General features: G+C 48.8%; 1 protein-coding gene across 3 annotated transcripts in view; it reads right to left on the bottom strand.

The window, feature by feature from the left end:
• LOC146772630 (methanethiol oxidase-like) overlaps positions 1 to 16392 on the bottom strand; it is a 201531-nt gene that overhangs the window by 20877 nt on the left and 164262 nt on the right. The gene's annotated exons all lie outside the window — the stretch shown is intronic.

Raw genomic sequence — 16392 nt, 5'->3', positions numbered from 1 at the left:
GAATACCAGGAAGGTATCACCATGTCCCGACACTGAAATTGTCATGTCTCCTAATATCCGACAAAATATTATTGCAGGCAGAATTAATTCTGATTCAGCTAGATTGCCTGCTGTTAAGGTGAGACGACAATGTACAATGCCTACAAGATATAAAGATTATATATGTACATAGTTTTTATTTTATTTATTTTCATTCATTGTTCTAAGGGGGGAAATGTGTTGTATTCTGCATAGTTCATATTGATGTGAGTTACCATTGCCTTCTCATGATGACATGGAACACTGCGGTTCCTTGGCAACCATCTATCGGATTGTAAACTGGAATGTGGAGGGAGATGAGTTGCAGTTGGACCTGTGAGCAGTTGTGTCCCAGGGGTCTGTTCTTTACCACAGAATAAATCCTGTTTCTTCAAGAAGTGTGTGTTACCTTCTTCACAAAACTATTATGCATGTGTATATGTTGTAATATAGACGAAAAAGCTGCCCAGTCAAAAATTAGCCACATTGTCGCAGATAGCTAATTAAAGAGAGATAGTTTACTTCAGAGGAACAATAATGTTGCAGTTTGACTTTGTTTTAGAGTCACCTCTATTGCATACATCTGCTGTCTGGTTATTGGGATCATAATAGTTTATTATTTACTGAAAGGATATGTAATGGGTTTTGACCCAAGGCATCGTAGAAGGCAACATTGCACCATGCTTTAAATGCATCTTCCTTGGCATTGTGTAGCATTGGAAAGATAAGAAAAAAAGCTAGGTGTGGTGGTCGCTCCTTTGCCTTTCTGACCATTAAATTGTGGAACGCCATCCCTGCCAATCTTAGACGGGCCCAGTCAGAAATCTCTTTTAGGAAACTCCTAAAGACCCCATCTATTCGAATTCTGGCAGGAATGGCCCAGGCCTGTCGGTGTGTTTGTCTCAGCGCCGGGAGGCCCTACGGGGTAGCGGTGCGCTATACAAGACATCTTTTTTTTTTAGTTGTAAATATGTTTATTGGTTTCAGTGACATTCATACAAATAGCAATGAACGACAAGTTTCCAAGTTACTCATATCATTAAATTTTCCATATAGGTCAGCCTCAGATATACATCAATCAATCCCATCGCGCTCTGCATTTCTACGCATTTCTAATTCTACCATAGGGGACACACAAATGTCTCCACGATATACATTCCATTGTGACCACTTCCTATCCCATTTTCTGGGGCAGCCCCTTGCTACAAAGACCTCAGTCTCCGCCATCATGCACCTATCTAGTTCTTTCGCCCATATGGTAGTGGAGGGTGGAGTGGCCCCTCCCCATCCCCTCGCCAGCTCCCGCTTAACCAGCGTGTACCCTAATGTCGTTAATTGTTGTTCAATGTCAGTGAGGTCAGTCGGGCCCATATGTTCAGCAGCCCCAGTTGTGGTGTCAGAGCCACTTCCTCCCCCAAAGTCGTCTGCATGTGGTATGTGGCTTCTTCCCAAAGGTGACGTATGGCTGGGCAACTCCAGATAGTATGGTAAAAGGTAGCCTGTTGTTGGTAGCCCCTCAAGCAAAGGTCGTCAGGCCTAGATCCCAGTTTTGCCAAAGTTTTCCCGGTCATGTCTGATAGGTGGAGAATCCTAAGCTGTACAAACCTGAATCTAAGTGTGATGGCTGCTTCCCTGGGGGACATAAGAGCCAGTTGCCAGTCCTCGTCATCTATCGGGCCCAGGTCTCCCTGCCACTTCTCTCTAAGTTTGCTAAAGGTATCTGGCAGGTTATTGCTTAGTTTTATATATGTAAGAGATATGGCTTTGGAATGTAACGGTCCATCTAGCAAGTGATCCTCCATTGGCCACGATTCCAGTATGTCCGTAACGTTCAAAAAGGCCGCTTGTAGTGCGTTTCGTATTTGCAGGTACCTGTACGCTTCCCCTTGGGTCAGGTGATATTGATTCTGGAGTTCCCCAAATGTAAGTATCGAACCCTTTTTAACCAGGTCTTTCACTGCTGAAATACCAATCAGGTCCCATTTGTCGAACCCAGGCTGATAGCACAACATGCCTAGCTTCTGGGCATACCACAACGGCGCCGCCTTAGAGAGGATATCTACCCACCCCAGGCGAGAGTTTACTGTGTGCCATATTTCCAGTGTGTGGGAAGTGGGCCCAATATATTTCTTTTTTTGTTATCCTATCTCGCGAGTACAGGGCCCGAGGTAACCTGGGCGGTCTGTTTGGTACCTGTCTAAAGCGTATGCCGGGTCAGTAGGAGGGGGCGATGCAACCAATGGTTGACAGCCACCAGTTGTGCCGCCCAATAGTAGAGTTGCAGGTCTGGCAGTGCTAAACCTCCATCATACCAGCCTTTTGTTAATTTCTTCATTGCTACCCTGGGGGCCCTACCGTCCCACAGCAGCGTTCGGACCTCACTCTCCACTGCTTTAAAATAGGAATCTGGGACTCTATTCGGACAGTTGTGAAGACTGTATAAGAAGCGAGGGAGAGCCAACCTTTTAAAGAGGGCAGCGCGGCCCATTAGGGAAAGAGGCAAGGACCTCCAGTGTTTCACATTCACGCGTAACCTAGCAAGTGGGGGAGCCAAGTTGGAATTATGAAAAAGAACCTGGTCCGATTTTACAAAAAACCCTAAATATCGGAAACCCTCCTCCGCCGCCGCTATTGTACAATTTACTGGAATTCGAGGTACCTGGCCTGAAGCACAAACAGCACCGACTTATTCCAATTTATCGCATACCCAGAGTATTTCCCGAAATTTGTGAATATGTTAAGCACTGCATGTATGGACTTGTATGGGGAGGCGAGGTATAATAGTATGTCGTAAGCATACAGGGATATTCGGTCTTCCACGTCATCCGCCCACCGCAGCCCCCGCACCATCACATCCTGACGCACGAACGCCGCCAGGGGCTCCAACATGAGGGAGAATAGCAGCGGGGACAGAGGACACCCCTGTCTGGTACCTCTTTTTAGCATGAACGCACGGGACGTGTAGTGGTTTACTCAAACTCGTCCCTGTATATCGGTGTATAATAGTTTTACCCAACCTATAAACTTAGGGCCTAAGCCCACCTTCTCTAGGACTGCAAATAGGTATGGCCATTCTAGCAAGTCAAATGCCATAGAGGCATCCAAAGACAACACCACTGCGTCTTCCGCTATATAGTCCCTACGCGCCAACACATTGTGCAGACAACTTGTGTTCAGGGTCGTATTTCTCCCCTGCATAAAACCGGATTGGTCCGGATGGATCAGGGAAGAAATGACTGTCACAAGCAGATTAGCTAGGATTTTCGCTAGGATTTTAGCTTCCGCATTGATCAGCGAAATAGGCCTATATGAGCCACAGCTGTCCGCTGGTTTCCCAGGCTTATGGATAACTACAATGGTAGCTAAACGCTGGTCTGCCGGCAGCCTACCCATCTCGTAGCTTTCTTCATACATGGCACGCAAATGTGGCACAATCCGAGAGGCCGTGACCTTTAGAAACTCAATGGGAGTTTCATTTGGCCCCATCGCTTTCCCGGATTTGATCTGTCCGATGGCCTTACTAATCTCTTCGTCTGACAGGTCTACATCAAGGGTGTCTCTATCTACGTCAGAGAGGATCGGCACATCACTGTCCAGGAGGAGCCGGCGCGAATCATCCACCGTGTATCTGGTAGAAGGGGAATACACCCCTTCCAAGTGGTCTGCGAATGCTTCCGCTATGTCCCTGGGGTGGGTAACGGTCACGCCCCCTGGCATTGTCAGATTGGGCACCCATCTCATTCCCTGGTCTCGTCTCTCCAGCCACGCCAAGGTTTTGCCCGCCCTGTCTCCCATTTCATAAATTCTATGTTGAGTACTGCGATACTTAGCCATCATATGTTCCCTAGTCTTAATTCGGTATTCATCTTGTTTTAGTGTAAGTCTATGATAGGTGTCTTCTGAGAGGTCATGTGCATGTTCCCGCTCCAGCCCCAGGAGTTCCTCCTCCAGCTGGACTAGTAACCTACACTTCTTTTTAATGTACCCGGTTTTTAAGGACAAGGCTTGTCCTTTCAGGACCACTTTGTAGGCTTCTCAGATAGTTTGTGCGGATTTGACCGAGCCCACATTCTCTGTGAAGTACTTTTCTGTTTGCGTACATAGTTCCGGTCTTATGTTTGGTATGTTTAGGAGCCACGGATTGAGGCCGATGGTGGTGCGTGTCTGTCGTTCCCAATGTGTAAATTCAATCCTAACTGGGGAGTGATCCAATATACCTCTAGGCAGAACCTGGGGCTGTCTAAAACGCTCTATTGAGTCTGAGTGCATTAGAAAATAGTCGATACGAGATAGACGGTTATGTACATTAGAGAAATACGTGTATGATGTGTCTGTTAGTTGGAGCGCCCGTCCTATGTCGGTCAGTCCCATTGCCATTGTAAATTCTGCCACTAGCCCGTTCAACTATCGGTTGTGTCGTCCATTGTCATGTTATAGTCTCCACCCATAATTAAGGAACCCACCGGGAGTCCCGTCAGCATGTGTCCGAGGTCTGCCAATGATGTCATACCCAAAGCTGGTGGCAGGTAAACTGAGGACGTTGATTGCTCTCCCTTCCCACTGAGCCTCCACCACTGCATATCTTCCCCCCCGGGTCTGCCCACGTCTTGTGCACAATCAGGGGTGTGTTCCTTCTTACCGGGATACCAGTCCCCCTCGAACCAGTGGTATAGTCCGCATGTACCAGGAGTTTATACCCCCATCTGGTGAGGGCCTTGCTTTTCTGACCAACCAGGTGTGTTTCTTGCAGTAATACTATGTCCGGGGAATGTCTCTTCAGGTACTGTTGCACTATCCCCCTCTTGATCTTATCCCCCATTCCATTAACATTCCAGGTTAGAACAGAAAGTGCTAGGACTCTGTCAACCCCATTACATTCCAGGTTAAAAATCCCAATACAGTGGATCAATTCAAATGGATAAATGCCATGTAGTACCCTACGCTTCTGAGCAACTCTACTCGTCAATCCGACCCCAGTGCACAGCAAGATCAAACAGTCGCTTTGCAACTCAACAGAACAATAAAGGATTAAACACCCCTCTCCCCACCACCCATTGCCCACCCCCTCCCTGCCCGTGGATTTAGAACTACCCACTTCCAAACTAGGCAGAGTGCCTCTCTCCCCCCGAAATGCTGATAAAGCGCGGGTTTAGTTAGTCCCCATCCCGCTTGTTCATATTACATTTGTCTATTTCTGACCATCGACTGTTCGTGTTCACTCAAGTCCCGGGTGGACCCTCCTCATTTAGGCCCACAGGTCTTAAACAGATCACAACTATTCCCTCAGTCTGTCTCATGCACAGACTAGTCCCAGGAGCCTTAACCCTTTCCCACCATACTTGCGCTTTCGTTGAATCAACGGCTCTCCTTCTGCTCCTCAAGGGGTTTATTCCCGCTCTGTAGTCTTCTCACCTCGCTCCACTGAGCCACCCCCGGCAGCTTCAGTTCGGTCACCTCTCTGCTGTCCTGATCAGCCAGCGCAGTCCCTTCTCTGGCTTCCCACCCTCCGCCACCCTCCATCCAGTCCCACGCTTCCTCCGGTGATGCGAAGAACCATGTTTTCCCCTCCGACTCCACTTTCAGCTTCGCCGGGAATAACATTGCATATTTTATTTCACAATCTCGAAGCTCTTCCTTTACTGCCTGAAAGCTGCGATGCTGGGCCTGAACCTTAGCCGTGAAATCCGGAAAGAATGTTACTTCACTATTGTCCACTTTTAGCGGGGGACTGGATCTCGCCGTCTGCAATATAATATCTCTGTCCCGGTAATTAAATATCCGGGCAATAAGGGGTCTTGGGGGGGCCCCAGGTTTCGGCTTACCTCCCGGCAATCTAGACAAAGTCTTGGGTTTGAGGTGTGTAGTTATTAGTTCCTCTACATATAGGTCGGCAGCCGGCCCCTTCCGGAACACCCAAAATACGTATATTGTTGAGACGTGCGCGACCTTCATAATCATCAAGCTGCTGCGTCATTCGCGCCTGTTTTTTCTGCCATTCGGCCATCTGTGTTTGGAGCTTGGAGGTATCAGTTTGCAATGCCGTAGTGATCATTTTAAGCTCCTTTACTCTCTCGTCCATTTTATGAAAGTCCGCCCTAATGAGGGAAACCTCCACTGTGACCGAGTCTAACGAGGTACGCACTCCATTTATAGCTGCCTTGACGTCGTGCAACGTTGGCTCCGACCCCTGCTTAGAGCCAGCCTGTGTCTTGTCTTTCTCCATTTGGCGTGACTCACTATTTTCACCAGTTTCATTCCAGGCAAATTTGGCCAGTTAATTCTGAGCGTTGGCCTTAGGACCTCTACCAGTTGCCATGTGTGCAGTGTGACATCTCGGGGGTCAATAGAAAGTCTGGGACGATCCCGGGTATTACCCGACGCCTACCCAGCGAGTATGGTGATCTCACAGTCGGCCAGTGGGGTTTCCCTCAGGACCGCCGCTCTGCTGTTCCCTAGCTGAGTCCGAGTTTCCCAGGCGGACTCCCGTTAAGTGTAGCTTCTCTTCGCCACCGTAGGGTCTGGGGCTGCTCCGTCTTGGCCCATGCCTATCACTACCTTGGCGGGCTAGGCGTCGTATCCCAGTCACAGCTCCCCGCAGCGTCAGATTCGGCTATTGCTGACTTGTACACCAGCAGATCTCCCTGTCCTGTAGAGGTTGTTGGCTCCTCTGAAAGGGGCGTAGTAGATCACTTCTATACAGGAATATGAGCCCAACTGTGCATAATAGCAGCAGTATTCCCCCAGCTGTACCACTCAGGACCTCCGAGCCTGCAGCGTCTAGTGTCTGTCTCTGGGGCTTTCTCAGCACTCAGTATGGTAATGTATCAGCTGTTTGCCCGGGCAGAGGTGCCAGCATTCGGGTGTACTCACATTCAATACTCTCCTTGTCCCCCAGAGCATCCCCCGGTCACAGCCGGATTTTTGGTCAGGTGAAATAACTCTGGTCCGTACATCTATTCCATCCGGCCTTCAGCTGTTGCAATCACTGCGTTTCTTGCGTGCAGTGTCCCAGATTGCACAACTGATCCCTCTGCACCTGCACTGTTGTCTCCTGTTGATGTCGGGCCCTTTCTATCTTCCCTATTAACTTTATTTCCCTCGAGTCTCAATCTGGCTGCTCGGGGCCTAGTTGGCCTACCAAGCCAGGAACTCGAGTAATGGGGCCCGCCGGCACACTTGCGGGTATCTGCGTCCGACTGCTCAACTGCCTGCCACACTGGGACTTCAACCACCGCTGCTGAGCACTTCTTCTCTCTGCCCCTGTTGACAGCTAAGGCTCCCGGCCAGCCTCCGTTCCCTCCGCTACCTCTTCCTTCTGTAGGGTCTCTAGTTCAGTCTGTTCCGGCCTAGGACCGGCAGGCCTGCCAAGCCGGGGCCTCAATTTGGGAATGCGGCTTCTGGACTCTCACCTCTCAGACTCCTGATCCATGCACACTCTAGTCCGAGCGCCCGCACCACGTAGGGCGAGTCCTCCTCTCTGCGTGCTCAGCCACTGCCCTTCAACTGGTCACTATGGGATCTCAGTTCTGCCGTTGTCTCCGGGCTCCAATCGCTGACGCCGGATACCAGGAAGCCGCCATTATCGCGCCGCCTTCATCTTCACTGAGCACACATGCTTACTTCCCGGTCTCCGATTCCGCTTGTTGTCTTACCACAGGTGGAACATTCCATACGGCACGTTTGTAGCCGGTTTTTTAGGTTGGATGGCTCAAAATAATGTAGGATATCGAGCGGGGAAACGGGAGCTCACTCAGGCAGCGGCCATTCTCGGTGGCTGCTAGCCACATCCCCTATACAAGACATCTTGAATACAATTGTATAGAATTTGAAGTAATCTGTGTAAAAGAGTGTGTGTCTTTGAATCAGGTTTGCTAGCCCGGCTCTTCATGGAGAAAGCAGTACGGTCATATGTCAAACTGCAAAAAAGCTATCACAGGTCAATCTCGCCTCAAGCTATTCTAAGTTAACCCTTTTCTTTCCCAGGGTGAGCCTATTCAAGGTTCACATGTTGTACATCAATTGCAAAGCTGTTCTCCACCTCTACTGATGTTGCTAATTTGAGCCAGTGTTTGCAGGTGGGGCCCACCAGCTCTCATTTTGGGGGACTGGCAGTTATTTTTCCTAAACAGTCTTTAATCCAGAGCAAGAGAGACAGAAATACAAAAGAGGGCAATAAAGAGTAGAAGATGGAAAAGCAGTGACCATGAGAGAAAACAGGGATGAAAATGAAAGTGTAAGAGTGGGATAAAATGGCAGGGACTGCCGTGTGGTGCATTAAAGAGCCATGAGGTGGACTCAAGACTAGCCAGCCTTGGTATTCGATGCGCTGGCTGTGGGCTTCTGTGAAAACTTTGGACACTGGCACTACATGTTTTACAAATTAAATGACTGTCTAATGAGGTGGGAGTGAAGTCTGAGTGGTAGCAATCAGATTCCTTATAATCATCTGCTCCACCGTCTCCTATAGTTTAGCACAAATATAAATTCCTTTGCTTGGTCAGTGTATGAACAGAGGACAAAGTAGATGCCATACGTATTTTTGCAATTGTAACATTAGAAATGAGAGTAAAGGGTATCGTTTTCTTTCGCATTGCCTGAACTAGGGCAAAGGAATGTTTTCTTCACACTGGCGATTGCCACAACTTAATTCGCTGTGCAAATCCAATGCACAATGCTTGATTTGCTAAAACAGACTAATTCTGGCCTGTGGTGAGAAAAACCCCAAAAAGCTGTGTGTCTTCCAGAATCCATTAGTTTTCCCAGCTTAATACTCGAGACGCTTGACTGTGTGTAGTGCTCTTTGTGTGTAGTGCTCTTTCTGCTGCAAATTGAGTGCAAAAGAGACAACTTAATAGTACGTTTGTCAATTGTCTCCAAGTATCTGAAAAGAATGTTTTTGTGCAGCAACAGATGGAATTTTGCATTTAATTTAGAAATCTACCTTTAATGTCAGGTTCTTGTGTGAGCAATTGCATTGTTTAAAAAAACGGTGATATCAGTCTAGTGAGCTTTTTGTTTCTGATGGATACATCTGCCAGTGGATTCCTCACCTTGTGAATATCCCCAGCAACATTCGGAAACTTTTGTAGCTCTCCACGCCGACGAGGACGACGTCACAGAAGCACGGCTTTGCACGCGGCTCCGCTGACGTCACTGGATCCATAAGAAGACCTCATCGGCGTGATGACGTCAGTTCCCTTTTTTCCGCGCCGTCGACGCTAACGGTTTTCTGGGACTCTCCGTAGCTTTTGCTAGTTACTTTGGGTTTCTGCTGGTGTTTCTGCTTTCTTCTTGCTTCTTTTTCAAGATGTCAACGAAGAAGTCAGGATTCAAGCCGTGTAGAGAGTGTGGTAAACACATGTCCATTACGGATCCACACGAGGATTGTGTCTGGTGCCTGTCGTCGGATCACGACGTCAAGGGATGCTCTTGCTGCCGCAAGATGAATCCAAAGGCCTTAAAGGAAAGAGAAACTAAGTTATTTATAGCGAAGATGAGAAAAGAGAAGAGAGGTCGAAGACGTTCAAGATCGAGGTCCAGATCGAGGTCGAAGTCGACGTCAGGTCACGCTTCTAAGTCGAAGAAACATAAAAAGAAGAAGAGGCATGGCTCTCGACGCCGTTCGGATAAGGAGACAGCTCCGAGATCGAATTCACCTACTCCTCGACGCCGTAAGGACTATGTTTCTCCCTCTCCTTCTGTGTCAAATCCTGCTTCTCCTATTTGCCCAACTTCGCCTGCGTCTTCTCCAGAGTGCTCTCCGGCTCCATCACCGACGCATTCTCTGGCTCCGGCTCCTGATGAGTCTTCGACTCCACTGGCTCCACCGTCGGCGCCGATTGGCCAGAGTCCGGTAATGCCTCAATCTGAGCCTTACCCTCCCTTTCCAGGCCCGGGACAAGACCCATCGCATTATTTAAATGCTATGTATGGCGTCTTTGAGAGCGATGTATCCCTCTGGAGCACCTTCGGGTCCCATTGGTCCAATAGACTTTAATCTGGGGGTCCCTCAGGCCTACGCTCAGGCTCCATTTATGCCATTCTTCCCGGTGACGCCGTCTTGGCATTTCCCGGCGCCGAGGACGTGGACGCCGCTCCCTTCTTCTCCGGCTCCAGCTCGACCTCGTTAGATTCCGGCTGCTCCTCCGGATCTGTGTTCGACGCCTGCTCCGGCGTCGGTTGCGGCGCCACCGACGCCGGTCCTGAGGATTAGATCCAGGTGAGAAGCACAGAGAATTTTGGAGGAGCAAAGGTACCAGGTGGAAGAAATGGAAGAGGGTGAGCTTATGGAGTCAGATGACTTGTCTGAGGAGTTGAAAGAGGCGAGTGGTCTTGATTGGTCACCGGAATGGGAGCTTACTCCTCCTACTGATGCTCCCTCTAAGGATGTGGCTCCTTAACACCCGGTCTTTAGGAAAGCAGTGGAGCTTTTGGATTTACAGCTGCCAACTGCTGAATTTAAACCTAACACCCTTACTGAGGTTCTGCATTCTCCCTCCACTGTGATAGAGCCTTTAATTCCATATAATGATGCCATCACTGAGCCAGTCATGGAGGTATGGCGTAAGCCCTTTTCAGCTCCGAGGAGCTGCTAGGAGGTACAGGGCGGCTCCAGGAGATCTGGACTTTCTTACTTCCCATACTTCTCCTGAAAGTCTGGTGGTTCAGGCGGCCTGCTCAAAGAAGTCTTCTGGGGCCTTTCCACAGGTTCCTAGTGACAGAGACTCTAAAAAGCTCAACCAATCGGCCAAGAAGGCCTTAAAGTCAACAAATGCCACCTGTCTTTTGGGCCGTTATATCCATGCTCTCATGGATTCTGCTAAACAGCTGGCTCCTAATTTATCTGAGGAGGACAGGCAGAATTTTAATGAAGTTCTGTCGGACACTCAGGCGGCTGCGCGTCAGGTTATCCAGAGTGGCCTGGACACTGTGGACTCTGTTGCCAGGATCATGGGCTCCTCGGTCGCCACAAGGAGGAGTGCTTGTCTCAAATCTTCAGAGTTCTCCCCTGATGTGCAGGCAACGCTTCTGGACCTGCCTTTTGATGGTTCTGGGCTGTTTGGGAAAAAGGCGGATGCGGCCTTGGAAAGATTCAAGGACAGCAAAACCACGGCCAAGTCTCTGGGCCTGCAGGCACAGCCTAGAGGTTCCTCTTATAGGAGATACAGAGGTTTTGGGAGGTCGTCCTTTCAGACCTACAGGCAGCCAGAGCAGCAACAGCAGCAGCAAAATACCCTGTATAAGAGCTACAGGGGCAGGAACAGGGGTCGTACTCGAGGTAGTCAGCTCTCCTCCTCCTCCTCTTCCTCCCTCCCTCCTACCACTGCAAAGCAGCCCTAGATCCACCATTCTGGATCATGTTGGTCCTGTGGGGGGGGGGGGGTCGGCTTACCCATCTTCTACAAGATTGGGAATTGGTCACTACAGACATTTGGGTTCTAAATCTTGTAGAGAATGGGTACGCCCTTTCCTTTCGGGAATTCCCTCCAAATTACCCTCCTTGCCAAGGTGCTTGCTCGGAGGACCACCTTCTCCTGCAGGAGGAAGTCCTAACGTAACTGAAAAAAGGTGCGATAGAGGTGGTTCCAGAGCAGGAAAGGGGTCAGGGATGCTACTCCCGGTATTTTCCGATTCCGAAGAAGGATGGCAGGTTGCGTCCAATCCTGGATCTCAGGATCTTGAATCTTTTTCTGAAGCAGGAGAAGTTCAAGATGCTCACCCTTGCGCAGGTTCTTCAAGCGCTGCAACAGGAGGACTGGATGGTGTCCATCGACTTGCAGGATGCGTATTTCCACATCCCCATCCTGAAGTCGCACAGGAAGTATCTCCGTTTTATGGTAGGGTCGCAACATTATCAGTTTGCGGTCCTTCAGTTTGGTCTTACTACTGCACCTAGTCCTGAAGGTCCTTCGTCTGCTCGGTCTGTTTGCTTCCTGCATTCTGTTGGTCAACCATGCACGCTGGCACATGAGAGCCCTCCAGTGGTGCCTCCGCAGGCAGTGGTATCAGCACAAGGGAGATCTCAGGGAGTCTGTGAGGATCTCCAGAGAAGCTGCGGCGGTTCTGTCTTGGAGCGTGGAGGGCAATCTTTCTTAAGGAAAGCCCTTCCATCTACCTCCTTCGGTGGCCACTGTGATAACGGATGCATCCCCTTTAGGGTGGGGTGCGCATCTGGGGGATCTGGAGGTCAAGGGTCTTTGGTCTCCAGAGGAAAGGTTGCTTCACATCAACCTTTTGGAATTGCGGGCGATACGTTTGGCACTCAAGACCTTCCTCCCTTCCCTTCGCGGTAAGTGGTTTCAAGTCCTGACGGACAACACTGCCGCGATGTGGTATGTCAACAAGCAGGGAGGAGTGGGATCGCATTGTCTCTGCAGAGAGGCTCTGCGTCTCTGGTCCTGGGTTCAGGATCATCAGATTTGTCTGATGGCAAATCATCTGGCCAGGGTTCTGAACGTGCGTGCAGACAGTCTCAGTCAGCAGTTCTCTGCCGACCACGAGTGGAGGCTCCATCCGGAGGTGGTTCGTCACGTCTTTCGGATGTGGAGAACTCCTCGGGTGGACCTGTTTGCCACTCACGAGAACGCTCACTGCCCGTCATTCTGCAGTCTTCAGTATCCGATGCAGGGAGTTTTGGGGGACGCGTTTCAGTTGAGATGGGACTCACATCTCCTTTACGTGTTTCCTCCCATACCCTTGATTCCTCGGGTTCTGAGGAAGATTCGCCAAGACCGGGCCCAAGTCATATTGATCGCCCCGGATTGGCCAAGAAGGGTGTGGTATGCAGATCTTCTCCACCTCTCCTCGTGCCCTCCACTCCCTCTCCCTCTCAGGGCAGACCTCTCACAGTCTATGGGGCAGGTTCTACACCCCCCACCTCCAGAGCTTACACCTTCATGCCTGGAGATTGAACGGGGCAACCTGAATTCTTTTTCTCTCCCGCCTGACATGGTAGACGTAATTTTGTCTGCCAGGCGTCACTCCACCAAGTCCATCTATTCCTATAGGTGGTCCAAAATTGTCCATTGGTGTGGGGAGTCTATTGACCCTTTGAGGGCTCGTTTATCCAACATCCTTCAGTTTGCTCTCTCTTGCTCAGCAAGGTTTTGCTGTAGCTACTGTGATGGGTTATTTATCGGCTTTCCTTTGTTTGCCGGATCAGCCATCCTTGTTTTAATCACCCAATGTATTACGGTTCATTAAGGGCCTTACCAAAAAATGTCCGCCCACTCCATTTATTGTGCCTCAATGGGACTTAAATCTTGTCTTAACTTACTTGATGGGTTCTCCATTTGAGCCCTTGCACAAGTGTCCCTTAAGGCTGTTTTCTTTCAAAACAGTTTCTCATTGCCATTACCTCGGCAAGGAGGTTATCCAAGATTCAAGCTCTGAGTTCGAAACCCCCGTTCTTGACCATTCATGCTGAAAGAATGGTACTCAGGACCAGGGCTGCTTTTCTGCCAAAGGTGGTAACTCCTTTCCATCTGAGGGAGTCCATTACCCTTCCTACCTTCTATCCTCCCCCTTCCAAGGAGGAGGAGCGGCTTCACAGCTTGGACCCTAAAAGGGCGGTGAGCTTTTACCTCGATAGGACTAAAGACTTTCGAGTGGATGACCAGCTCTTTGTGGGCTTTGTTGGCTGCAGGAAAGGCAGAGCGGTGCACAAGCGCACCCTTTCCAGATGGATTATCTTGTGCATCAAGATTTGTTACTCTTTGGCCGGTAAGGAACCTCCAGAGGGTATAAGGGCTCATTCTACCAGGGCAAAGTTTTCTACATCTACCTTGTCTAGAGGTGTTCCTGTGGGGGACATTTGTAGGGCGGCAACTTGGGCCTCCCTCCACACTTTCACGAAGCATTACTGCTTGGATTCCGAGGAGAGGAGGGACGGACACTTTGCTCGTTCCGTCCTTCAGGACTTTCTGGTATAGAAGGGTGGACACCCTCCTCCGGGAGTGGGACTGCCGTGGGAATCTTTTCACAAGGTGAGGAATCCACTGGCCGATGTATCCATCAGAAGAACAAGTTACTTACCTTCGGCAACGCTTTTTATGGTGGATACAGTATCTGCCTGTGGATTCCTCACTGACCCACCCGCCTCCCAGTTGTCCACCCTTGTATACCTACAATAGTGATGTGTCAAAATGTATTTATTGCTGTCAAAAGGAAGTGTTTATTTTCTTTTGCCTTCCTGCATTGTCTTCACACTGTGTGTGTTGGTTTGTAGATTATGTACTGTGTATACTGTATATATATTGCCGTCAATCCGTCAGTGTGCCACGAAGGCACGGAAAAAAGGGCAGAACTGATGTCATCACGCCGACAAGGTCTTCCTATGGATCCAGTGACGTCAGCGGAGCCGCGTGCGAAGCCGTGCTTCTGTGACGTCGTCCTTGTTCAGGGTTGAGAGCTTCAAAAGTTTCTGAATGTTGCTGGCGCAGGGGATATTCACAAGGTGAGGAATCCACAGGCAGATACTGTATCCACCAGAAAAAGCGTTACCGAAGGTAAGTAACTTGTTCTTCAGATTCATATCGTTTGGAGGTGACTTTTTTGTACTTCTAAATGTTTTTGTTCAACTAGTAAAAAAAAGTAAACATTTTGTTTTCCCTTTTAAACATGCTGTTGATGCCTCCAAATGTACTAGGCACCCTAAATGTGAATGTAGCAGATGTAAAACATAGCATAGTACACCCTGAATTGATTTCTGTAAATGGTGTGTTCAGTTTTTGGAGACTTCACACCATAAAGGATTTCCATTTTGCACAAAACCGGCTTTCTTGCCTCGGACAGGATGTCCAATTATATTGCTGTGTGATGTTCACATAACTAAATTGTATGAGTTCAGGAACCATGGCACCAAGTTCAGTGACTTGGGGTCTAGATGAATCACCAGCAGGGGCTCCTCCGGTAAAGCAGTGCAAAAAAGGAAAAATAAAATGATAACGCAATGGTGTTATCATTTAATCTTTCCATACTGAGACAGTTTTTCTGGGCACGCCTGTCGTCGCAGCCAGCCGAGGGAGGAGTGGTTGGTGCACTTAAGTGCACACTTAGCATTTCTCCACCCGGCTGGCATGAACAGGCTGGGTGGAGAACATGCACATGCTCCCACTCCCTGTCTGAGCGCTGAAGCTGGTGCTCAGACTAATCACGATGCTGCTATCATGCTGGTAACAGCTGCGTTGCGATTGGCTAGGGGAGTTGGTGCTGCTGGGAGCCAGGAACAGAGGGGGGCATAGGAGAGGCTGTGGCTGGTGGTCGGCAGATAAGTAATACTTTCTTTAAATTTTTGTAACACCAACCCCCTCCCCCATACATGCTAATACAAAACTCCCAGGATGTGGGGATCAGTACATTTTTGGAAGTTTGCTTTTGGGGGGAAAAAGTTAAAAGTTTGGGAATGGCCGTAAACACCAGCGACCAAACTTTTACTACATTGAAAAGAACCACAGATTACACAAAGGCAGAATCTGTTCAGGGCTGCATTCTTAGTTCTACTTTTTATGATGTGATGAACACCTTGTATTGTAGAAATATGGGGTCAGGAAAGGGGTGTTGACACTTGGGGAGGAGGAATAATTTTTTACGTTTTTGTTGTTTTCGTCAAACAAAACTGAATGAAAATCTGTTGAAGACACTGTAAAGGTAAGTATATTTAGTTAAGTATTGGTTTACTTCTCTTAAATCCAAATGTATGTAATTTGAAGATGCATAGAGTTAGGAGCAGTACATTTATACTCACTTTCACAATACTTTCGTAGTTGATACACTGGCTACAATATTCAGGTTGCACAGTATTTAGATTTAAATATTCAAGTAGTATACCCGATATACTAACTAATTCTCACAAAACTAAAACAATTGGACAAACACATCCAGAATTGAAGGTGGTGCCCTGGGGATCAGTTGATATGGGGAGAAAAGTGCTCACACTTTTCTCCATTTACTAATGTTGGACATGAGGAAAATTCAGGAATGAGGAAACCTAAAATATCCTAATTTTTGGCTAAAATGAAATTGTGAGTCTCCCACGCGAATAAAGAGTATTGGAATTATTGTGAATATATCACAAACTCCACACAAGAAGTTGTCAATACATGCTGCGCTTCCTAAAAAAAGAGCCAAGGTTATGTGACTCACAGGGGCAGCTGCTTAGGGGCCGGTGGAATCTGGTGGGAGGGGTGTAAAAAACAAACAAAAAGAAAAGACTTAATTACCTGCTGAACGCCAGCCATAGCCTCTCCTCCGCCCTCCCTCTGTTCCTGGCTCCCAGCAGTACAGGTTCCCCAAGCCAATTGCAACGCTGCTGTTACCATCATGACAGCAGCGTCGTGATTGGTCTGAGCGCCAGCTTCGGCGCTCAGTCAGGTA

This window comes from Triturus cristatus, chromosome 12, assembly GCF_964204655.1.
Source record: "Triturus cristatus chromosome 12, aTriCri1.1, whole genome shotgun sequence".
NCBI classification, from domain to species: Eukaryota; Metazoa; Chordata; class Amphibia; order Caudata; family Salamandridae; genus Triturus; species Triturus cristatus.
This window is presented reverse-complemented; position numbering and strand designations above follow the sequence as displayed.